The sequence below is a fragment of the Pteropus alecto genome, unplaced genomic scaffold (genome assembly GCF_000325575.1).
Source record: "Pteropus alecto unplaced genomic scaffold, ASM32557v1 scaffold76, whole genome shotgun sequence".
NCBI classification, from domain to species: Eukaryota; Metazoa; Chordata; class Mammalia; order Chiroptera; family Pteropodidae; genus Pteropus; species Pteropus alecto.
This window is the reverse complement of record NW_006443138.1, coordinates 822,210-847,961: the sequence shown is the minus strand read 5'-3', so window position 1 is coordinate 847,961 and position 25,752 is coordinate 822,210. Positions and strand designations below refer to the sequence as shown.

Sequence of the window (25,752 nt, the reverse complement as noted above, 5' to 3'; positions counted from 1 at the left end):
TTTCTTGGGTAACTAATATTCTTTAAATGGTCTTTCTCCAAGTTTTGCCATCCTTTAGTTTTAATTTTGAAAATTATACTTTTATAGTAGTTACCTTTGTAATAAGATTTTAAGAATGTTTCAAAGACATTAATACCCCTAATGATAGTGCTTTGAAAATTGGGTTGGTGCTAGATTAATCTTGGTTGTAAATGATATTCTTCGAGAAAGCACTAAAAGACCATTTGTAAAAAGGTATTTGGTTCCTGAGAGGAATGTGGGTCAATTAATATTGATCTGGATAGGGAGAGGGAAAGCAGAGGATGTGGGAGTTGTGAGAAGAGCAGAGACCAGGGTTTATGTTATGATTTTGAGATAGATTTTGATAAAATGAAACTTTAAAAAAGCAAAAAATAAATCACTGGAATTCGTGTGGCTTTAATTTACTCATGTACGTTAGGTCAAGCTTTAGAAAAAATAATCAAGATTCAAAAGATATGAAAATCTTTTACATCTCTTTTGTGGGAAGAAATTACTTGTGTGAAAAAAATATTCATACTTAGAACATTTATCTATTTACAGCTGTCACTTTTGGGAGTATCTCACTTAAACAAGAGAAAATATTTGTGTACCCAGTTTAAGACTTCAAGGACATATTTTTGCTTCATAAATGTTATTTCTCTAGCAATACTGAATGCAAACCAAGTTAAGCATTTTAACACACAACATTTTAGGGCTATTGTAAGGGCAAACTGCTGGAAAAATCTAAAAAGCAAGAACCAAAAGATAGTCAGTTAAAAAATTCTCTCTTGTGCAATGGAGTACAGATAATTTAGAGATCTTACAATGGCTTAATAAAGATTTTTAAAAAATCACCTCTGAGCTTAGAAATTCAAACCTTATACTTTATATTTGGAGACACATTAATGAATAAAAGAACCACTTTCCACTGATTTTGTTAGTAGTATTTGTTAAATGATCTATATTCAACTAGCTAATTCAGGCTTTGGAAGGAGTATGAATATGAGGAAGTTGATATTAGAAAAACATTCTTCCGTACCCATAGACTTTGCATTAAACTTGTTTCTCTAGGCTGGGTCCCTGAGTAAACTGAGCAATGCTATTTCATTCATAGGTATCCTCTACTTTGAGCAGAAGACTTTCAGAGCTAGACAACTTAAGCACACTTAGTGATTGTCAGGATAGAATTACATTACATCTATTGGCACAGTGCCAAAAATTCAGGGCTTTTTAAAGATATCCAAAACTATTATGTATTAATGTTCTGCTTAGAGTCTAAAGGCTAGTATCTATTTTAAAAACAAAACAAAACAAAACAAACCTAAGGACCTAGAAGTGTTTATACTGGTACTGAGCACAGTCTGTCATAACAAAGGTGCTGTAAATCTGATTTTTCTAAGCAAAACCAAATCTCACTGAATTCTGAAACTATATAATGGCGAAATACCACCAGATGGTAGCTACTGGTGTTTAATGCAGTGTAGTGCCATCTAGATCTAGATAAATGAAGCCTCATCTCTCACTATTTCTATCATAACATAAACAAAAGAAGATATTTAACACAGATTTAAATTCTCATTTCCTCACTTTTTCTAACAAAACCATGGTTATTTTGGATCACAACATATTCAAGCAAATAGAAATGATCAAATTATGTAAAGAACCCTTCTATTCATGTAAAAAAAACAAAAAAAACAAAAAAACACTGAGAAGCAGCCGAGCAGGATACTGAAAGATATAGATTCCAGAGCCAAACAGCCTATTTTAGAATTCTAAGTCACCGCTTACTAGTGTGTGCCTTTACACAAGTCACTGAATCTCTGCTACAATTCTGTCATCTGTAAAGTGGCAATAATAATAGTACACACACCATAGGGTTGTTATGAGAGTTAAATGAGTTAATGCATACATGCAAAGTATTTAGAACACTGTGTGATACAAAGTAAGTCCTTTGTAAATGTTTGATATTATTATTGTCATTATGCATTTTAGTTTGCATATCGAGGGATGCTATATTTCAATATAAATAGATATCTCTTTCACTCTGTTTCTCTTTCTCTCTTTGTCTCTCTGTCTCTTTTTCTCTCTTTATCCCACTCTCTCTCTTTTTTAGATTTGGCAGAGAATAAAAATTTCCCTCTAATACTCACTCTTCCTTTCTTCCTTCTAGTAAGAGAACTTCCTGACCTGACTAAGTTTTAGCAGGGAACAAGCTGGTGACTATTTAGATTCCCTTGCCTATATGAAATGTCTGAAACATTTAGGTTATTTCCTTTCAAGCTTGCCCTCTTCTCAGTATTTCTCCACTTCCTTGGCTGCGATATAGATATGGTACCAGTGAGCTAGCTTCAGCCAGGCAAATAAAAGCAGTATTAGGGGACTGCAGAGAAATGAGAACAGACGGAAACTGATTCCCTAGATGATTTTGTGAATCTGAGCCATCTACTGAACCTTGATCCCTCATCTACATTTTGCCTGTGACACAAAGGAGAAATAGACTTCTGTTTTATTTGAGCTACTGAATTTTGTTCTGAGTTCCCCCACCCCACTGCCCCACAGCAACTAGCCTATACCCTAACAGAGCAAGTCATCTCTCTTTGTCTACATTTTCCAAGTAGTAGATTAAAACTAATTACTTTACATGTAAGGCTGTTATCAAAAGAGAATATATAAAAATATGTTTAACATAGAATATGTCATATTATGTTACTATTCTTTACTGAGTGTAGAATCATTCACATTATCATTACATTATTTATTTGTACTCTTTCCATATATAAAAGATTTACATATTTGTTTTTTCCTGCAAGAAAAATTTCAGTCTTGCAAATCAAATCTATAAAAACAGGGTAAATAAAATTCTCAGCTATACTATATTTAACATGATATAAGAATCTGAATGCTCATTTATTCCATTTCTTATAAATGATTTTCAAAAAAAAAAAATTTTGGCCAAATTGGCTTATATATAAACACTTTGCTCTACCCCTATCCTTCTGAAATTCGGAGTTGTCATTAACATTTTAAGGTCAGAGTAACTCCTACAAAAAGAAATCTGTTTTACTATTCGATACACTACATGGCACATATAATACTTGACCTATGAACACATTTCCTTTTTGAAACACAAATTATTGCCACATAGGGGGTATTATTAGAAACACAGCTTAAGAAACCTAGTTCAATGGACATTTGGAAATGTGTGGAAACATTTCATTTTTGTTTGTCACAATGATTGGGTAGTTAGTCACATGGCATTTAGTGGGCTTGCGTCAGGAATCCTTAACACTGTGACAGGGACATTTACATACAACAGACCAATGGCCAATATTGTATCAGTTGAGAAAACTGATTTCTAATCCACTTTTTTTAGAGAATTTGTGGACAGTCTAAATGCATGTTATTGATAGAGGGCTTGTGCTGGACCTTGAGATTGTACCCAGATCAGACTCATTATCTGGTACTCTCTCTGGCATGAGATTTTCCAACTTAGATGTTGTGATGTTAAGTAACCATGAGAGAATTCAAAAATTCCTTATAATTTGTCTCACATTTTATAATTATGATAACCCTTCTCATTAGGATCTTCTTAGTATTTATTTTGAGATATAATATTAAACACAAGATTTGATATTAAATAAAGGAAGAAATGAAATCAGAGGAAGCAGAAAATTTCAAATGTTGCTCTATTGCTTGCTCACTAGAGGAGATATTTCAAGGCAAAATGATTCCGAATGTTCAGACACTTTTATATATCCCTTTTTTCTTAACTATAGCTAACTGATTTCAAATGCTTCTAGTTTATCTAAGTGCTAGTAGAATTTGAAAACTTATATTGCACTGTAAACATGAAAGAATTCAGCATATTTGAGTTTAAGATTGCCTGTTAGAAAGTCTATGAGGCCCAAGTGTTCAGTATTTAGAAAGATGTTAGAGCTCATAGTATTGAGAAGCTAGCTATAAATGTATGATAAGATCCTGGAATCCTTCAGCAGTGAACAAAGATAGCAACATAAAACTGTAATTTACTGTCCTTCTTGCCTAGAATGCTTTCCCTTAACGTTTGCTGGGCTTATTCTACTCTCATCATTCATGTTTCAGCTAAATGTTATGTTGGAAAGATCCTCCATAAACACAGTGCCATCATCCCACTTACCTTCTATGTCAGAATCTTATTTTATTTCTTCCTCATAGCACTTATAACACATATGATTAAAGTATACCTAAATGTTTTTTTTTGTCATTACCTGCTGTAATGTGATAAGATAGCTCAAGTAAAAGCTGTATTACTCATAGCCTTTCCACCAAAGTGAACAATCTCTCTTCAATATATTTTTATGAATGAATAAATATCTCACACGATAACTTTACTTACAATATTAAATACAATAAATCTTCTTATAATATTAGACTTTATAAAATCTTAATGAAATCATCTCTTGCTATTTCATGTTTCCTTGGAGACTTTGCTTCTGTAGGAATGCTATGTAATATTTTAATATCTATGATTCTATATCCAACAGTTTCTAAATTCTGGTTCTTTGTTGTTGTTGTTGTAATGCTCCTTAGTTTTCTAGAAGTTTTGTCTACTGCAAGGAGAGTATTCAAGTAGGGAGAGAGAAGAATATACTCAGTGTAGCTGTGAGTTTTTACCAACCAGCATTAATGTAAAGTAACAAAAAATCTGACCATAATATTCCTCAATTTGCAAACGAAATTAAAATTTACGTATACATTTTATTTTAAAAAATGGAACAAAATACTTTAAATATTTGCTTCTAAATTTCTCTTGTATAATGTGATTATAGACATTGATATTAATTTTTAAATGTAAATAGTTTTATAAAACCCTATGATGGCAAATAATTACAATAATTCTTCAGATAGCAATGACTTTGCTATGACTCAGTGACAAAAAGAAATGACTCATCTAATGAAACATCAAAGATTCTTCACTTTCCATAATGTTATATACACCTGCAAGCTTGGTTCACCCCATCACCCTCTTCTTTATAACATAAAACCAAATGACAAGTTAAAGAAATGATGCTCCCATAAAATATCCCGAAACCCTGCTTACCATTATTAATAGCAAATGATTCTTTTTGAAATACAAGAGGATGTCAGACTATTATTAGCTATCTTTAAGTCTTTTCAGTACTCTTCTAGAAATATGGTTTTCTAGGGCAGGTTATTAATTGAAGAGCTTGAGTTTTCTTCTTTCATAAAACATAACAGAAAATTTTGATGAGCTATATTCTCTAAAATTATAAATTAGTGACACTTTTGCACTGCTATCATTTATAAATCACGATTTCGGGTAATAAGGCTATATCATAATTTTAAGCAAGGATTAAAGATTAGTAATGAGACCTATAAAGAGCTAACATTACTGGAGACTGTTCTTTTGACCTAGGGCCTCGAGCCATTCCAGAGTCAAAATGCTAATCAGTTTTCTCTTGAGTTGTTTGAATGAAAATATTTTATTTCACAAAGTGGAAAGTTTGAGATGTCCCCCTTGCTGTAGTGCTTCTCTAATGAGGTCATATTTTGCCCTAAAATAACAGTCTTCAAAGGAACAACACAGTTATGAATGGTGACAAATGCATACCACTCAGTCTAGATGTATCATTTTTGCTTTTAGTGTCCTCATGCTGACCATTTTCCTATATCAGTTGGGTTGATGAGTTTCAAGCTTGTGGTGCATTATATGCTAAACCACAATTTAATTACTTAAGTGAAAATGCTCAGGCTCTCATCAAGTGTAGAAGGAACTGTGTAATTGGAGAAGTGTGAGGAAAAATAAAAATACAACTAAGTCATTCATTTTCCCATTTTTAGAAGTCTGCTTTTTTTTAACCAAAACCACAATCTTGCTTTTTTATCCTCCTTAAATGTCTGTCATTAAAGTGGAAATAAATACTTACAGTTTTGTTTATGATTCTTTCATTTGTAGAGCCTAATGAGAGATGGAAATAAAACTTTACGAAGAAAATGAAGCTTTAACTATGGTTGAGAAAATCAAGAAGGGAACTTTTCCACTCCTACCTACTCTTATGGTCATTTATTCTCATGTCCTATTTCTTCAAAATCTGTCATTATGTTGAATGGATGCCTCTAAATGACACACAAGAACTATTATAAAACTGACAGCATTGGAATAAATAAGTCCTGTTCCACAAAATGAAGCTATTAAAGGATGCTGGAACATAGCATCCCACTAAATATGAGTGCATAATATATTACAGGCAAGTTTATAAAACTGCACTATGTATACTAGACGTAAGTGTCTATAAATAGCTTCAGTTTGGAAAACCGAAATATTAAAAATACTTTTCATTAAACGATACATTCTTTGTCTTCATATATATTATGGCATGTGTTTTGAGTTTCTGAGTTGGATATGTTAAACATTGGAATAAAATTGTAGGAAGAGCAGTTGAACTGGAAAGATTCAATTATTTAAATGGTTTATTAAATGGTTAATATTGGTTAAACATTTTATTTGAACCATTATGAGGTTCGAAGGTGTCTATATAGACCCATAATAAAGAATTTAAACAGCATAGAAAGTGTTTTATTAACACAAAAAATTTATGACAGAGGTCAGTATTGGAGGAATTGATCTTCGGCCAAGAATCCTATGCTTTACTGCTTTACAAATAAGGGCAGTATGTATGGTAAAGTGTTCATAAGTAGAAAGACCATGTTTGTTTTAAATGTAGTGAAAATTGTTACTGAAACCTTTTGACGAAAAACAGTTACTCATGCATAAAAAAGAATATAAAGGAAAAATGCAATTTAAAAATCATTTTAAAAGACAGCTACATTGTTGTAAAGTTATGATTCATAATTTATTAATTCCTGCGAACAATTTTATTGAGAAATATAAACACAAACACATACACACACACACATATGTAGTCTTTAAATCTCAAAATAACTTGTGATGACCTTGGCAACATCCATTTCACACAAATATACTTCCAAAGGTATCATTCATTTATAAACTTTTAATTTTTATACATTCTTTTGATCATAGAAGCATCATTTTATCTCCACTAATGGTTAAAGTCTGTGGCTCTACCTGATTGCTTCATGGTCAGTCTGATCATTCTCCTCTAGTGCTCAATTTCTAACTCTCAAAGGTTATAGTTGCACTTTAAGCAGTCAGTCACTTACTGTTTCCCTATGATATGTTAAAGCATTTAGTTTTACAAGCAGAATATCTCAGACTTCTTACTTTTATGTAGATATACTTCAAAAATCAAATCACTCTGTGAATCGATCAACAAAGGTGCATCTAGTGCTAGTTATATGCTTGGTATTCTGCTAAGCTAAACAGAGTAAAGGTAAGAATTGCAGAAAAAAAGAAATTCACTGGTTTGGTTATATATTCTATATGCTATATGCCTTTGTTCTTACAACAAATACCGATACAACACATAATATGTCACAGGTACTGTATTAGTTACAAGAGATAAAGTAAGGTATACTTGAGTTTCCCTATATTTCAGAATGCACATTCAGCAATTGAAAGTAGCAATAAATTAGTAGCAGTAGTAGTTAAATATAATTATTACTGTAATTGGGCAACATTCAGGGTTCAAGTGAGAGAGATAAATGAGAGTTATTAAGAAAAATAAAAGTGGTTGTGCTTCTTGGGAGTTGGTGGGAGAAGGGAGAAGGCAGAGGATAGTGTGTTAAAAAAAACAACAAATTTTTTACAAACAATTATTTTACAAGTATTTCTTTACTTTCTACAGTATACCAGTCACTGTTCTAGGTACTTGGGGACACAATAGTGAAGAGGACAAAAATCCACGTCTTCATGGGAATTTATACTCTAGTAGGCAGAGATAAAAAAAACAAACAACAAAAAAACAAAACTACATACATATAGAATGAGAGACCATGATAAATGTTACAGAGAAAAAATAATCTGAAAAAGTATTTAAGAAGTGCTAGGAGAGCTTGTTATTCCATATAACTTGATCAAGGAAGGACACACATTGATAAGCTGCCATGAGTGACCAGAAAGAAGTGAGAGTATAAGATATGTGTCTTCTTAGGGGAAGAGCATCTCAGAAAGAAAGTACAGTAGAGCTCTCAGAACAAGCTAAAATTCTTATCAAGAGAAGAAAAAAATAAAATAAAAAAGTCAGTTTATAGCCAAGTGAACTACTGGGAAAGCAGAATGAAATGAGAGTAGAGTTCAGGCTGTGCACAGCCTTTGAAGCCATTTTGAAGACTTTGGTTTTTACCAAAGTAAAACACTAAAGAGCACTGGGAGACTTTGTAAAGTTCTGAGCTTTGTAGAATCTTTATCTGACTTCTGTTTTAACAGTTTTAGTCTAACTGCTCTGTCAGGCAAAGGCTATAATGGGAGGGAAAGGGGCAAGGGCAAGAAAGGGATCAGTGAGGAGGTTATTATAGTGATTCAGAAAGAAAATGACTGGCTTTTTAACAGAGTGGAAGTAGTGATATGGTAGAGCTGACCAGATGAATGTAAAAACTTGAAGGCAGCATAGAGTCTGCCGCATGCGAATATTTGAAAGAGGCCTTAAATAACTGACTCCCATGCAGCAAGAGAGAAGTTAGTAAGGCTGGAAGGCTGGAGAGAGGGGCAAATACCACTTCACAAATAGTCTTATGAGCCATGCTAAAGATTTTACTCTGAGAACCCTGGGAACCCATTGAAATGTTTTAAACAAAAGAATTACATAACCTAGCCTTTTAAAACAACATACTTATATTATCTCACAACTTCCAATAGTCAGGAGTTTAGGCACGACTTAACTGGGAATTCTGATTAAGGTCTCACATAACCGAATGTCGGCAGGCCATGATCCTTTCTGGATCTAGGGATCTTCTAAGCTCATTCAGGTTGTTGGCAGAATTGAGTTCCTCACAGTTGCAAGACTGAGGCAACCATCTCCTATAGGCTGCCCCTCTCCATTTGAGTTCACACCAGATCTGTTTGCTTCTTTTTGGCCATTAAGAGACTGTCTCTGTTTTATAAGGCATCTGATTAGGGCATGCCTATTCAGGATACTACCCCTTTTATTAACGTATAGTAAACAGATTAGAGATTTTAGTTATATCTGTAAAATCCCCTCATCTTTGCCATATAATATGCCATGGAATGATGTCCTATTATTTATATTCTAAAGAAAGTTATAGATATCACTCATACTCAAGGGGAAGGGATTATACAAGGCATATATGCCAGGATATGGGAATCTTGGGGGATATCTTGGAATTCTGCCTCCTGGGGAGATAGAAAATAGATAGAAAGATAGATAGGTAGATAGATAGATAGATAGATAGATAGATAGATAGATAGATAGATAGATAGATAGATGTAGATAGATAGATAGATGTAGAGATAGAGAGATGATAGATCTACAGTTTCTATATTGAGAATACCACAGCCTTTTCAATCATTCTGGCTCTTACTTTTTTATCCTGAGCATGTTAGAGGAGAGCAGAGGGAAAAAAGACAAGCTAAGCAGCAGTTTGCCAATTGAGACTAGTCTGCATTAGAAATAAAAATTTATTTAGAAGACTACTGGCAAGACTTGGCGGGGGTGGGGGTGAGGTGGCAGGGGAGGTGGTAAAGAAAAGGAACAGAATTAAAAAAAAAAATGATCCCTAGACTTCTAATATGGCAACTGAGTGGATATATGGTGATTTTATACAATCCAGAAAACACATAGGGAATGTAAATACAACTAAAGGAAGGGAAAGGAAGAAAATAATAACTTAATCTATGTATATGTTAAATTTAAGAATTCAGTGGGCTTTACAAATGAAAGTGTCCGTTAGGCAGTTATGCATCTAGAGTAAAAATATAGATAATAAATGGATGTAAGGGAGTTAATAAAGTTGTCCAGAAATAGCGTATGGCATGGAAAAACAGAGGCTAAGACTACAAATACTCAAGCGATAGGCAGAGAAAGGAGAACCTGCCAACTTGATGGCAGAACAGGCAGAGAGTAGGAGGAAAACTAGGGGATTATTGCTACTGGGGGCGGAAAAGGGCAGTAGTTGTCAAGAATGTGGAATTAATTTGTAGTGTTAAATCCTGCTGACAGTTAAGTGAGTTTGAAGTTCCTCATTTGATTTAGTAACATGTAAAAATGGATGGCTTCTTCCAGAATAGTATGAGTGAAGGACTTCTTACCTTGAAGTGTGAGGGGCATTTGAGGATTTGAGATCCTGAATGTGGTTTCTTTGCTCAAGATATTTGTCCATGAAGGATAACTAGAGGGGTAATGTAGTTAGAGCTAACCCAGAAGGATTTTTTTTGTCCCCAGAGATGTAAGTAGTTGAACATTTTAGGATAGAGGAAAAAATAGAAGAGTTGAAGATACAAGAGTTGAAGAGAGAAAATAATCAAAATAGAATCCTGAGTAGGTGAGAGGTGGCTAGATCCACAGCATAAGTAGGAGATTTGGATTTAGATAAGATAGGAAACCCTTCTTCAAAGGAAAATAACAGGAACTGACAAATTCCAATGCGTATGGATTTGAAGATTTTCTGCTGAGAAATTGAGGTAGTTTCCCTCAAATAGCCAAAAAAGTAAGAATTAGGTCAGATGCCAAGAATAGTTGTTCTTTGTATTAACTGTTTTCCTAGGTTTTATTATTTCATTCATCCATTAATTAATTAATTAAATTATGCTTTTATTATTCCTATTTCACACCAGGTATTGGGATAAGTTATGAAGATAATGCTAAAAAGAAGGCATTTCTTTCTTTTCAGGTTGCACAGTTTGATAGAGAAGATTAAACTGTAGCAGATTATAAAACAATATAGAATATTCTAAAAGTGATAAAAAGTTTGATTTTTGAGAGGGGTGTAACCTGGGTGAGATCAAGAAAGGAAAGCAGAGAGATTTGAGCAATGAAGTGGTCAAAGATGAGTAAGTGACTATGAAGATATTATAAACTTAATTGCTCCCCAAAATTCATGATGAAAATAAATTTCATCTTTTTTATTACCTTTCTTATGGATTTCAGTTCTTTAGACTTTGTAATGTGAGATGTATATAACGTCTATCTTGATCTGCTATATGATATATACACACAATGGCATATTATTCAGCTGTAAAAAAGAAAATCTTACTATTTGCTATAACCTAAATGAACCTGGAGGACATTGTGCTAAGTGAAATAAGGCAGACACAGAAGGACAAATACTACATATCACTTATATGAATAATCTAAAATAGTCAGACCCATAGAAGCAGAGAGTGGAATGGTGCTTGCCAAGGGCTGGGGAGGTATCAGTCAAAGGGTATAAAATTTCAGTTTTATAAGGTGAGTAAGTCCTAGAGATGTGCTGTACAGTGTAGTGGCTATAGTTAAAAATACTGTATTGTTTACTTAAAAATTTGCTAAGCAAGTTGATCTTATGTTAAATATTCTTATCACAAAATAAGAATAATGATAATGATAAAAATAATAAATAAAGCAGGAGGAAACTTTTGTAGGGAGTGAATGTTTAGCTTGAATGATGGTTTCACCTAACTATACTATACATTATTTCCTAACTCATTATGTTGTATACATTAAATATGTACAATGTTTTATATGACAATTATATGACAATTATATGCAAGCAATTTGTTTCATGTTGAGAACAAAACTTTATTTTTCTTTTCAGTCTCTTCAATTTATTCAATATGTGAGGAGAGAAAATTATAGACAAAAGATCACTAGAGCTGTAGTAGTGAAAAGGGGGCTGCCTAGTGGAAGTTGTAGTTCTTAGGGAATATAGTTATTGGTTTTAAAAAGGTACAGAAATTTGTATATTGAAATATTTTATTGTTTTTTCCTTTTACACCTCCCCCCAATTTTATTGAGTTTTAGGTATTTCTATGCTATAAATATTTACTTAAAATATTTCATTAGTTTTGGTATATGATATAACTATAGGAGATAGAGATTTAGATACAACTTAGATTTAGATATAACTGAAAGATATAGATTTTGATATAATTATTATTTCATTTAATTTATAAAGAGATCTATAACAAAATAAGGGAGATTATTTTTCCTTCTCTGTAAAATATTAACGAAAATTTCAAAGATGCATTTTCTGTGTGTAATAGGATTGCTACAATTTTATCAAAATATTGGAAGATAGTATACTATTTTAATTAGCATATCAAATGAAATGTAATTTTAAAGTTTGCCTTATATTGATTTCCCAAATCATTAACTGTTAGAAAGGAACCCACAGTCCTTCTCAAGGACTCCTATTTTAATTCTCTTTACACAGAGGCCTTTAAAAATGAAGACCAAAATAACAGTTCCTATCACCTCTTTTCTCTTTTGGAACGCAGTAGGTATATTGAAAGATAAATAAGACATACTTAAAGGAGAAAAAGTACAGAATATAAATTGCCCTGACTCTCAAAATTCAGTCTCAATAATCTTACTTTTTTATATTAATTTACCTCATAATGTTATTTTAAACATGTGAGTGCTTATAAACATTTTTCCATTAAATAAATCAAAAAAGAAAAGCATTTCTTTTTAAGCTGTGAAATTAATGTACAATGTGTTCTATAAAAATTGTATTAATCCTGAAAATGTCTTGAGTTTTAGTTCACCAAACTTAATTTACTTGTGTGAGAAGGAAAAACATAACTATTTTAGTCAATAGGCAGACTTGTTTAATGAACAAAAAACAGCCAGCTGTTTTTTACCCAATCTTAAAAGTTAATTTCCTGATTCATTCTTTCCCTCCAGTCTTTTGATAACACATACACACACACACACACACACACAGACAAAATTTAATTCACACATCTTATTCAATAATTACTTGCTGATTTAACAAATATTCTACATAGATGACGAGGATTATATTGGTCTTAATTAACAAATATTTTAAAGCAGCACTGAGTAGGCCATAACAAAGAAAAATCTAGAAGTTAATTTATCATAAATGAAGTGGATTTGTGTGTACAGTGTCCCCTTGTACATTAAAATCTGCAGACTAGTCATTTTCTAATATGTTTACATTCTCCTGGTAATCTATCCACATTTCCAGAAACTCATCTATACTGTACTTGACTTCTTATATTCTAGCACCCTATATTTTTCAGAGTCTGTTAGATAAGCCACTTGACAAAAACAGAGCTTTCAGTTAAGTATATTTTTCTAAGAAACTTTCTTATATCAGCATCTTAACAGTCCTGAGAGCCATTGGAATACAATCATGTTTGATGTCTCACCCTGTCCTTTGAATTTGTCATTCAGTCCATCCCTATCTTGTTATTTTGCCCTTTGGGATATTCCTGAGACCCACTCATTATTCACACTGCCACAGTCTTTATCTAGAAATTTATTTACCTTGTGCCAGGGCTACTAAGACAGCCTTCAAGGTAGAGACTTGTTTTCAACCTCTCTCCTATCCAATTTATTCAACCCTCAGCAACTGAAATTATTTCCCTCAAAGCAATATGACTTTCCTTCTCATTTATCCTGAAGTAGCTGCCAATGGTATTTCTCCTCAAGTCTAATCTTTTGATCCTAGACTTCAAGGTAGCAAATATCCATTTATTCTGATCAGGATAGCATCTGTTTTGCACTTTAGTTTGGATATTAAGTTCCAGATATAAAGTTCATATTTTAGATCCTAGCACTTGAAATTGCTTTTTTCAAGAATACTCAACTGTCCAAATTAGTAGTTGATAGATGGTCACGGGGATGGGAAGCATGGTATAGGGAATGCAGTTAGCATTAATGTAATGGCTAGGTGGAGAGCCAGAGGAGAGAAAGAGCAATTAGGGGTATCGTTTTATAAAATATATAAGTGTCTAACCAATTACTGTATACTTGAAACTAATAAAATAAAATTAAGAAAAAAAGAATACTCATATGTCTAGTGTTTTTCAGGAATGGAACATGTAAAAAATTTTGCAGTATCCCTGGCCTGCTTTTGCCTTCCTACTTCTATGTGCTGAGTTGACTCAAATCCTCTAAAACTGCCTTGACTCAGGTTAGATATTGAAAGTCTTTTACAAATTTGAGGGTCTTACTTGGTAATCAATCACTCCCTCACCTCAGCCTTTGATTTTAGGTTTCTAAAGCAGCCTAGAAATTAAATAAAAATCCTTTCATTTTCTCTGTAGTACAGGTGAGCACGTAGTCTCAAGCAAAACTTGAGAAATGTTCTTGAAGAATTGTATATTATGTCTGGCTGTGAGCTGCTGAGCACCAGCATTGTGAATAATAATCATGCTGATGATAAGAACAATAACTACCATTTATCACACACCCTATACATGGCTGACCTCCCATTGAGAGCTTTACAGCGAAGGTTTCTGGTATTGCACTATGTGTTTCGCACAGATTACAACATTTAATCCTTATAAAATTCCTAATAAGGGCATTGAACAGGCAAAGAAACTGGAGTGCTGAAAGGTTCAATAATTTAGAAAAGATCACAAAGTAAATGCTTGAACCAGATTTAACTGTCTCCAAACCCCTAGGTTCTCAAACGGTATACTAGAAAGCCAAAATGTTGGACTTCCCTGAACATGATGATTTATAGGAAAAAAATATATATTGGCATTTATCTTTACTGGAAATTTTGAACACTTGGTAAAATTATCTGAGTAGCAAAGCATTAAGTATTCGAATTAGGGAATAATCATGGGTTTGAAGGGGGAAATACAATAAAATGCAACAAAACTAAATTAATGGTTTAATTGATCATCTTTTTAGGAATGAGACTGACCTTACACTGATATAGATATACACATAACAGCCAACAAAATATATAGTCCAATCATACTCTCAAAGAACATGTTTTCTTTCAGGAAAGTACCCATGTGCACGATACTGCTTCTTTGAAACAATGGACTTTACCATATATTGAGTACTCAGCCACACACTGATGCCAGATATATAATTCAGAAGAATGTAAATATTTTATATTGTATGAGTGTATTACTGAATATCTGCTGTCAACAGTTATTGATGGAATAATCTACATCCTTAATTATCTGGAATTTGTATTTTGTCTTTTATTAAAACAACCAGATTAAATTAGCATCTTATAAGAATGACTGAGAATTAGAAGTGAAGGAAAAAAAAAGTAAAAGTACTTACCCTGGTATGACTTTTCATATTCTGTTATGAAAAATGAACTTAACCCTTGAATTTAATTAGTAATTACTCTCATCTACTCTACATGAGTCAAATATAATACATTTATGCACAAGTAGAGCTCAACTTCTATATTATGTTTTAGTCTTTTATGTCAAACTTTTAAAGTAAAGAACCAAAATCTATAAGTACATAATTAGTGATTCTGTATTCTTCAACTCTGAAGCTTATATGTGATGTAGGACAAAATTATTTGCAAGCTTGAAATAAGTACTCTTATCATTCCATCTCTATGAGTACTCAATCACCCATGGACATAAAAAAAATATATTTATCCAAAAATTATCTCATGTATCATAATCATGGACCCTGAGTTTTTTTTTCAATTACTGCTGACATTCAATATCATTTTATATTGGTTTCAGGTGCACAGCATACTGATTAGACATTTATATAATTTATAAAGTGATCCTCCTGATAAGCCTAGTACCCACCTGGCACCATGCATAGTTATTACAATATTATCCTTATACTGTACTTTACAGTCCCATGACTATTTTGTAACTACCTATCTAAACTTCTTAATCCTTTCATTTTTCACCCAGCTGCCCCTAAACCCCTCCTATATGTCAACCATCTGTTTGTTCTCCGTATCTATGAGTTTGTTTCTGTTTTCGTTCATTTACTTTTTTCTTTAGATTCCACATATGTGATATCATATGGCATCTGTTTTTCTCTGTCATGATTTATTTCACTTAGCATAATACCTTCTAGGTCCATTCATGTTGTTGCAAATGGTAAAATTTCATTCTTTTTTATGGCCGAGCAATATTCCATTGTATGTATGTACCATAGCTTCTTTATCCAATAGTCTATTGATAAGCACTTCAGTTGCTTCCATATCTTGGCTACTGTAAATAGTGCTGCAATGAACATAGGGTGCATTTATTTTTTCAAATTAGTGTTTTGAATTTCTTTGGATAAATATCTAGAAATGGAATTGTTGAGTCATATGGTAGTTCTATTTTTAATTTTTTGAGGAACCTTTATGCTATTTTTAACCGTTAGTTGTTTTTACATCTGTTAGTTGGTCACTGTTTCTTTTTCTTGCTAGTTGAATAAAAGTTTTAAAGTTTAATAAAGAAAAAGGTCTATCTCATAATTGATAATCCTCCTTTTTAATTCCTTAGTAAAATAAACCTATCAATTACAATAAAAATATCTCCAAATGGCAAAAACGGGAATAATTTGATCAAGAAAATAAATACGGTAGTATTGATTTACAACCCATAGTACAAAATACCACAAGTCCAATTTGATCTAAATCATTGACTAAATTAATAAATGAGAAGAGATCAATCTCTAGTGCCAAAAGAATTCCAAATAAGTTATGTATATACTCCAACCTAATTGAGAGAGAGTATGACTCCCTACTCAAGTGTGGGCCTCTCTTAGTGAATTTCTTCCAAAAAGAACAGGATGGAAAGGGGGCGGGGGAATAGTATCTTTACAGTAGAAAAAAGAGATAATCACTACTGCAGTCAGATATCAAGGTCAACATCAACAGTAATAAATTGTGTCTGGTACTATGTATCCTTGACATGATGTGATGAAAATGGCATTTTGCCCTGTCAATGTAAGATATTATTGAGAAGAGAAACTGTGTATAGAATGAGGGGATTATATGGAAACTCTTTGCACTATCTGCTTAATTTTTATGTAAAAATTAAACTGTTCTAAGTATATGGCCATGCTACCCTGAACACACACGATCCTGTCTGATCTTGGAAGCTAAGCAGGGTCAGGCCTGGTTAGTACTTGGATGGGAGACCACCTAGGAAGACCAGGTGCTGTAGGTGTTAAAAAAAAATTAAACTGTTCTAAAAAGGTCTATTAATATAAAATATATTTCTCAGTGAATTAAGGCTACAATAGAATTCAAATTTTTATTGGATTTTCACTTGCATAATCTTATGGTTTTGCCATTAAATAAGAAAAATAGTTTTAACTCATGTGAAATTTATGTAATTCGTAAACTCAGATCATCAGAGTTTGAGGAGACCTGCTGTTTCATTCATCTAGGCCAACATTTCTTAATGTGGAGTTCATATTGCATGTCCATAGCTTTTATGTAATTAGATTCTTAAAAAGATTTTATTGACCTTTAAATTGTTAGGAACTATGAAATTAACCAGTATTCCTAAAATTTGCTTCCATATTTTCCTGATGAGTTATTAAGCAACCTAAATTTGAATAAAAGCACCAAATCTCCTAATGCGATTCATGTGATTTATGGGCCACTATACTAACTGTAAAACAGCGAAGAAATGATTTAACAAACAAACAAAAAACCAGAACTAGCTATGTTCTTACTGAGAAAACACAGTGGTAGGAAATGTCTTTATATGCCTCTTTGGAATGGATGTTGGTATGGAAAATTGATATTCTCACTCCCATCAAAGATCTGGATTTGAAGGAAGCAAAGAAACTGAAATCATATTCCTTTGAATAACCCATTAACTGAAAAACTGGTGTTGAGAGAATGAATAGCAACATGGAGAAAAAGGAGGAAATCGGAGAAGAGCAAGAGTGACAGCAAGAACATAACATCCTGGCCTACAGACTGAGAAATTTCCTGGTCTGGGTAGACAAAGATTGTTCAAGAAAGGCAATACTATTTACTCTCCCATGGAAAACATTTTCTTTTTCATGAAACTTATTTCAGCACAAGTCTTATATTACGGGAAGTGTAGGAATTTAAGTGCTGTCTACTAGTAGGCAGTCTGTGACTGCAATTGGTCAACATACTGAACTAATTGAGCAAAAATTGGTAATTGGAAAATTAAAAAATTCACCTTAAACATCATTCAATATAGAGACTGGGAGCGATGCTGAGTCTCTCAAAGTTTGTGATAGGATTTTAAGATATTTTCATTTGACTATCACAGGAGATATCAACCCCAGGTAACAAAACATTAATAATTTTTTTTTATAGACCCAATATCTGCTTCCCTTTAATTTCTTCCCTGTACCTAGTTAAATAATGGATAAAGCCCTATTCCATATGATTTTCTAAGTTAATGCTGTGACAGACATTGTTCTCAGTTTTGTGCTTGCCAATGAATAAAATTTCTATCTTCTTAGAATGTAAAAAATAAAGTCATGAAATCATTTTAAAACTTGATGTAGTTTTTTGCCTTGTTTTGACCCATAAGAGCAAAATGGGTCACCAGCATGTGCACTGCAGCCACATGCTAAAATTTGACTGCAGATTCTGTTAAACTGCTGAAATCTTAGGATCTGATCCAGCAACACTGCCTCAAAATTGTGCTGCTAGTGTAAGCATGTGAAGGATATAGACTTCACCAAGTTGGACTAAGTGACCTTTCCTGAATGAATTATCCAAGACAGCTACCTGACTAAAAAAATGATGCTAGGTAGCTTTTTGTATGTAAAATTAAAAATCTTCATTTAAAAAAAATTTAAGTAATATGAACAGTTTTTAAAGAAAAAGTAAAATAAAATCATTAGGGACCCCCAGTGTTGACATAATAATATTTATTCTAATGTCACTTTAATACATAAAAATATAAATCAAGGTATATACTTTCTGTATTTAGAACTCTTGTATGCAGCTATAATATTAAAAATTTATAAATAAAAAACAAAGCTAAATCAATATATTAAATTTAGCATATTTATTGTGTCATTGATGTTTTGCTGAAATTTAGTCCCTACTTGCCGCAAAGATACGGTGTAGATACAAAAGTATAAACGTTTTTGGAACGTGTATAAATATGTCTATATTTGTGTAACTTAAATTAGTTATATGATTGCTTCTCTGCATTCAAATTGCTACAAATCTTTTATTCATCTGACACCTTATGCTATCATTTAGCCTCCCCTTGACTTAACTGCATTATTTGTAGATTTACTTTCGTTCTTTATTCATTTTCCTACAACAACGAAAGTAGCACAGTTGGTGCCAGAATAAAGTTGGGAGCAGAACTTGTATGGAAGCAATTACATGGTGGTTATACAAATTTATTTTAAGATCATTACCAAAATGAAGAGGAAAGGTAAAGTTCTAATGGGAATTACCAAACACATGATAATCGCCTTTAGGAACTTTGTCTCTTTTCAGATTTGGAGGTTATCACACTCCTCATATAATTAGATTTGTTTTCATCTCTTTTTGTTCACATTTAGTCAATGAAATACCAACAAGTTATATATTTTTCTACAGTACATATTTTGTTCAATGACAATTTAGTCTGAAACACCTTTAGTCTTCAGTTTAAAAGATCTAACCCAAAAAGAAATAATTCTTTAATGACGACTGTTTTGTTTAAATTTGTCTATTTGCAATTCAGTATGCCAGTCCTGCCTTGTCCACAGAGGTTCTGTTTTGTAGAATGTAATTGAAACTACTTCTTCATAATCTCAGAATTAAGCACACATATAATTTTCTTAACATCTTAATTGCAATGCCATGAAAACTTATAAGATGAAAGGACTGAATGTTCTGTTTTAGAAGACACAAATCATATTCTACAAACATAACTACCCAATGGAATGTAACATATTTGCATGTTAGACATTCTTTTAAAATTCAACGCATTTTCAGATTATTTATATGTTCTTTAATTGTTCTTACTAATAGAGTAGATTTTTTTCTGCATATTATCACGTTATATCATTTAGCCTCCCCTTGACTTAACTGCATATTTATTCCTTCGTTGCTATTACTTTAAAAATTTTAAGACGTTATTTTAATAAATTTGAGGTTAATTAAAATTGAAAATACTGTTTATAAGAACAAATATTGATACATTGTTCTCATTATATTCTTCCATTTTTTAGAACTGTGCATGACATTCAGAAACTTGGATAGTTGAAAACATAAAAAGGGCAAGGGGACACCTTAACTCCTCTTTCTCAGATTTTCCTCTCACTGCTGACCTTTTCATGAAAGAAGAACATGTAAGTCTTTCTAATGATGTATCCATTTCAAATGCTCTAACTCTGCAATCAGTAACTGTTGTAAAAATATAGAAAATTCAGCATGCTTTTTAGGGGAGGAAAAAACATATGCTAACATTGTATATTCCTGTCTTTGTTCCGTATACATTTTTATCTACTGGAATCTCAACTGTTATTGCAAAGATGTGCAAACACATACATCTTCATGTTTAGAGATGAAAATAACTTAGCTTCCCTGTTAATGAGAAAATAGAGATGGAAAGAACTTATTTGGTTAAATAGCCTCTTTATTTTTGAAAATTTTCAGTATAAAATTTGATAGTTTATTAATATCTAAATTCTATTAAGTGTCTTTGAATCATGATATGGCAGTAAGAATGTTTCTAAAAAGCTTTTATTCTGTAGTCATATTAAAATTATACATAGTTAGGAATACATGAAATCTCACAAACAAAGTATCAGAATGGCACAAATGCATAAGCCCTCTGCCATTCCTATCATTATAAGCCAAGTTTTGTTTTATGTCTTTAACATAATTTTTCACAACTCGGAATCTAAAGGTTTGCAAAATGCTGATGAAATGTTTTTAACTGTATTATGAGTCATGGATTTTTTTTTTTTTTTTACTCATTTTAATGTACCTGTAATTTCTGTGCACGTAATTAATTTTTAAAATCCACTCAAAATAATAACATATGTAGAGAAAAGCACATAATTTAAAGTGTGGAGCTTGATAATTTTTTTTTCAACTTGAAAATATCACCATATCGAGCACTCAGATCAAGATATCAAATTTTATCAGTACTTAGAAGCTCTCTCACATATTTTCCCATCTGGGAACAACCACTATTCCAACTTATCTCAGATGTTTGTTTTCTAACTTTATTAAAAATATATTCATACAGGAGGTACACATTTGAATATGGATCTTTTCTTTTAGATTATATGTGTGAATTTCATTCATGTTGTTGTCTGTAGCAATAATTTGCTTTTTCTTATTGTTATATGCTATTTCATTTATGAATAAACTATAATTTATATGCCCATTTTACCGTCAGTGAATGTTAGTGTGCACTATTAAAGAGCTGTTATGAAAATTCTTGTATATATCTTTTGTCTTTTATTTCACACACGTATACATTTTTCTGGGATATATACCTAGGAATGGGAATCTTGGTTCATAAAGACTGCAGATTCTGCTTTAGTAGATGTTATCAAAAACTTTTCCAAAGTGATTACACCAATTTGCAGTTTTACAAATAGCTTTAAATATGAGACTTTAAATTGCTCCATGACCTCATGAACACTTGAAATAAACTTCAATTTTTGCTAATTGGGTAGATATTTTGAATATCTCATTGTTTTGTTTGATATTTTCTCTTATGACTCAATACATTCAGAACATTTCACAAACTTATTGTATATTAGAATATTCTCTTTAAAAAGTACCTATTCAAGTATTTTGCTAATTTTTATAGAGTTCTATAGAGTTGCCTGATGTAGTTTTATTGATATGTAGGAGTTATATATTTTTGACATTTGTCCTTTGTCATACACAAGTATTGCAAATATCTCCTACTGTGAAAGCATCATCTCTTAATGGGTCTTTTGATGAACAGAGTTTTTCATTTTCATAGAGTTAAATAGTAGATTCTATTATGGTTAGTACATTTCGTGTCATTTTTAAGAAATACTATCTTACCAAAAGAACATAAAAATATTCTATTTCCTTCTAAAAGATCTTTTTAATCTTTTATATTTATATTTATGATTCATATATATATGTTAGGATGAAGATTCTTCCCCCCTCCTTTGGATGTCCAATTGATTCAATAACATGTACCCCCAAATCATACTTTTCTTACTGCACTGCTATGTCCTACATTCATAAATCAAATGACTATATATATGTGAACTGGTTTCAGTATTTTCTATTTGTTCATATGCCCATTTGTTTATTCTTGACCAATACTACATTGCTTTTATGACTGTAGCTTTACAGTAGAAGTCTTCTGAGTTTGTTATACTTCTTTAAAACTAACTTGTCTATATTTTGTTCTATTATGTTATGTACATATTCAAATTAGTTTGTCAATTTCTACACATCACAAAATTTTAAGAATGACGGGCAGTGTTATATACTTTAATTTGAAATAAATAGACATTTTTGCAATGTATTCCAATGAATATACACGGAGTATACCACTACTTATTTGGATCTATTTTAGTATTAATACTGAATGTAGTTTACTATTTAGAAGTCTTGCTTATCTTTGTTAAATGTATTCCTAAATATTTGATGTTCTAATATAATACTTTAAATATTTGATGTTTTAGGATGCTACATTTTTTGATACATTTTATTTTCTTATATTTGGATTTGGTACTGGTGTGTAGAGTATAATTATTTTTCCAACACTTTATTACAAAAACATCAAATAAATGGTAAAGTTAAAAGAATTTGCAGATACACATAAATTCCACTTTTATCATTTTACCATACCCGCTATCACCCATCACTTAGACTATACCTACCTAGAATCTTCAGATTGAAAAAAAAATACTGAAAAATGTAAACAGGATAAAAAAAGGGAAAACTATATACATATATACATAATAGTGAAAATGTTGAAAAATTAAGCAAAACAAGGGTTCAGAAAAAAATAGTACTCTCAATCAGTGTTAAAATAAAAACTCTTCATCAGAAACAATGGAAGATAAAATATGAATACATGTGACATGACGTTTTCAACATGCTTAAAAATATGCCCATTTTCAGACCAACCAAAGAGACATTGCTATAGGTAGAGTCTTACATCAAAGGCAATTACAAATATATAATTCAAGAAAAAAATTAAACAACTCTGTAATAGAAGGTTAAAATGCAAAAAAAAAAAAAAGGCAAGAAAGTGATAAGAAAGAAATAAAAGACATCTGAATTGGAAATAAAGAAGTAAAATTGTCAGTCTTTGCAGATGACACATTCTTTAGGTAGAAAACCCTAAAGACTCCACAAAAAAACTATTATAAATAATAAACAAATACAGTCAGTGGTAGGATACAAAATCAATGTACAAAAATCTGTTGCATTCCTATATACTAAATAAAATTTTGGAAAATAAATAAAAAAAAAATTCCATTTTCAACTGCAACAAAAAGAATAAAATGCCTAGAAATACAGTTAACAAAGAAGTGAAGAACCTGTACACTGAAAACTACAAGATATTGTTGAAAGAAATTGAAGAAGACATAAAGAGATAAAAAGATATTCCATATTTATGGATTGGAATAGTCAGTTAAAAGAATAGTTAAAATGGCCATATTACCTAATGCAATACACAGATTTAATGCAATCTCCATCAAATTCCCAATGGCATATTTCAAAATATAGAATTGAAAAAAATCATTGAATTTGTATGGAACAACAAAAGACCCCAAACACCCAAAACAATCCTGAGAAAAATGAACAAAACTGGAGGTATCACACTCCTTGACTTCATGTTATACTACAAAGCTACAAAAACCAAAACAGTATGGTATTGGCAGGAAAAAAGACAAACAGACCAATGAAACAGAATTGAGAGCACAGAAATAAATCCACATGTATATGGAAAACTAATTTTCAACAAAGTAGCCAAAAAAATACATTGGAGAAAAGAAAGCCCCTTCAATATATGGTGTTTGGAAAACTAGAAAGCCACATGGAAAAGAATGAAACTAGACTGCTATTTGACACCATACACAAAATTCCTTAAAAATGGGTCAAAGACCTAAATATAAGACCTAAAACAATAAAATACATAGAAGAAAACATAGATACTAAAGTTATGGACCTTGATCTCAGCAAAGGTTTTATAAATTTGACACCAAATGTAAGGTTAATAAAAACAAAAATAAATGAATGGGACTACATCAATTGAAAGCTTCTGCACAGCAAAGAAACCATCGACAAAAGAAAAAGACCAACTGAATCAGAGAAGTTATTTGCAAACAATATCTCTGATGAAGAGCTAATATCCAAAAAAAATAAGGAACTCATACAATTTAACAAAAACAAAAACAACAATCCAATCAAAAAATGGGCAAAGAACCGAAACAGACACTTTTCCCAAGAAGACATACAAATGGTCAACAAAGAGATGAAAAGATGCTCAACTTCACTAGTTATAAGGAAAATGGAAATCAAAACCACAATTAGATGCTACCTCACACCTTTAGGAATAGTTATTATCAATAAGACAATAAATAATAAGTGTTGGAGAAGATCTGGAGAAAAAGGAACCTTTATACGCTACTGTTGGGAATGTAAATTGGTGCAACCTCTATGAAAAACAGTGTGGAGTTTCCTCAAAAAATTCAGAATAGAGCTACCATATGACCCAGCAATCCCTCTTCTGGGTATCTACCTAAAAATTTTGAAAACATTTATTCATAAAGATACATATATATATATCCCTATGTTCCTTGCAGCCTTATTCATGGTAGCTAAGACATGGAAACAACCTAAGTGCCCTTCGATGGGATGATTGGATGAAGAAGATGTGGGCATACATACAAAGGAAAACTACTTAGACATAAGAAAAGATGAAATACTGCTATTTGTGACATGGATGGATCTTGAGAGTGTCATGCTAAGTGAAATAGATAGAAAAAGACAAGGATCCTATTATTGCAATCAGATGTGGAATATAAAAAGAAAGCAACAAACAAACAAACAAACTCATAGACACAGACAACAGTACAGTAGGAGGAGGTTGAAGAGGATACAGGGGGTCAAATTTATGGTGATAGAAGGACACTAGATTTTGGGTGGTGAGAATACAGTGCAATACACAGATGATGTATTACGGATTTGTATCCTTGAAATTTACATGTTATTAACCACTATCACCACAATAAATTTAATAATTAAAAAAGTGATAAATGGGTACATCTCTATAAAATTAACCAACTTGGCTGAATAAAAGAATAATAATGTTTAGTGGTTATTACATGCTTAATTGTGCTCCCTTCAAATTTATACACTGAAGTTCTAACATGTATAATGTCAAAATGTGATTCAGTTCAGCACTATGGCCTTCAAGAGGTAATTACATTAAAATGGGATTATTAGGATGGATCCTAATCAAATATGACTGGGGTTTTTATAAGAAGAGGAGATTAGGACGCAGACAATACAGTGAGTGGGATGACCTTGTAAGGACACAGCAAGAAGTGGCCTCTGGCAAGCTAAGGAAAGAAGCCTCATAAGAAACTTAACCTGCCAACACCTTGATCTTGGACTTCTAGTTTCTACAGTTGTGAGAAAATAAATTTCTGTTATTTAAATGACCCCATCTTTGGTAATTTGTTATGGCAGCCCTAGCAAACTAATATAGTGACATTTAAAAAGTGAGAATTTAAAAATACAACAATAGCACAAAAGTGATAAGAACATATGCAATGTTCTAAGATCTTTTTATTATTCAAAAAAGGTGAAGATACTAATTATCACAAATTCTGATATGTTAGCTATTGATACTTTAAAATGCAGGACAACTTCTAGAGGAAATAGAATGTTTATCTCCCAAATGAATAGAAGAAAAGGTATGAAGTGATTAAACAATATAAAATAAAGCAAAAAAAAAAAAAAAAGAATGAA

At 31.9% G+C, this 25,752-nt stretch overlaps 1 pseudogene; it reads left to right on the top strand.

Annotated features, from left to right (window-relative positions):
• The first annotated feature begins 16,868 nt into the window (after positions 1-16,868).
• LOC112472552 lies at positions 16,869-16,987 on the top strand (annotated as a pseudogene).
• The last annotated feature ends 8,765 nt before the right edge of the window (positions 16,988-25,752 follow it).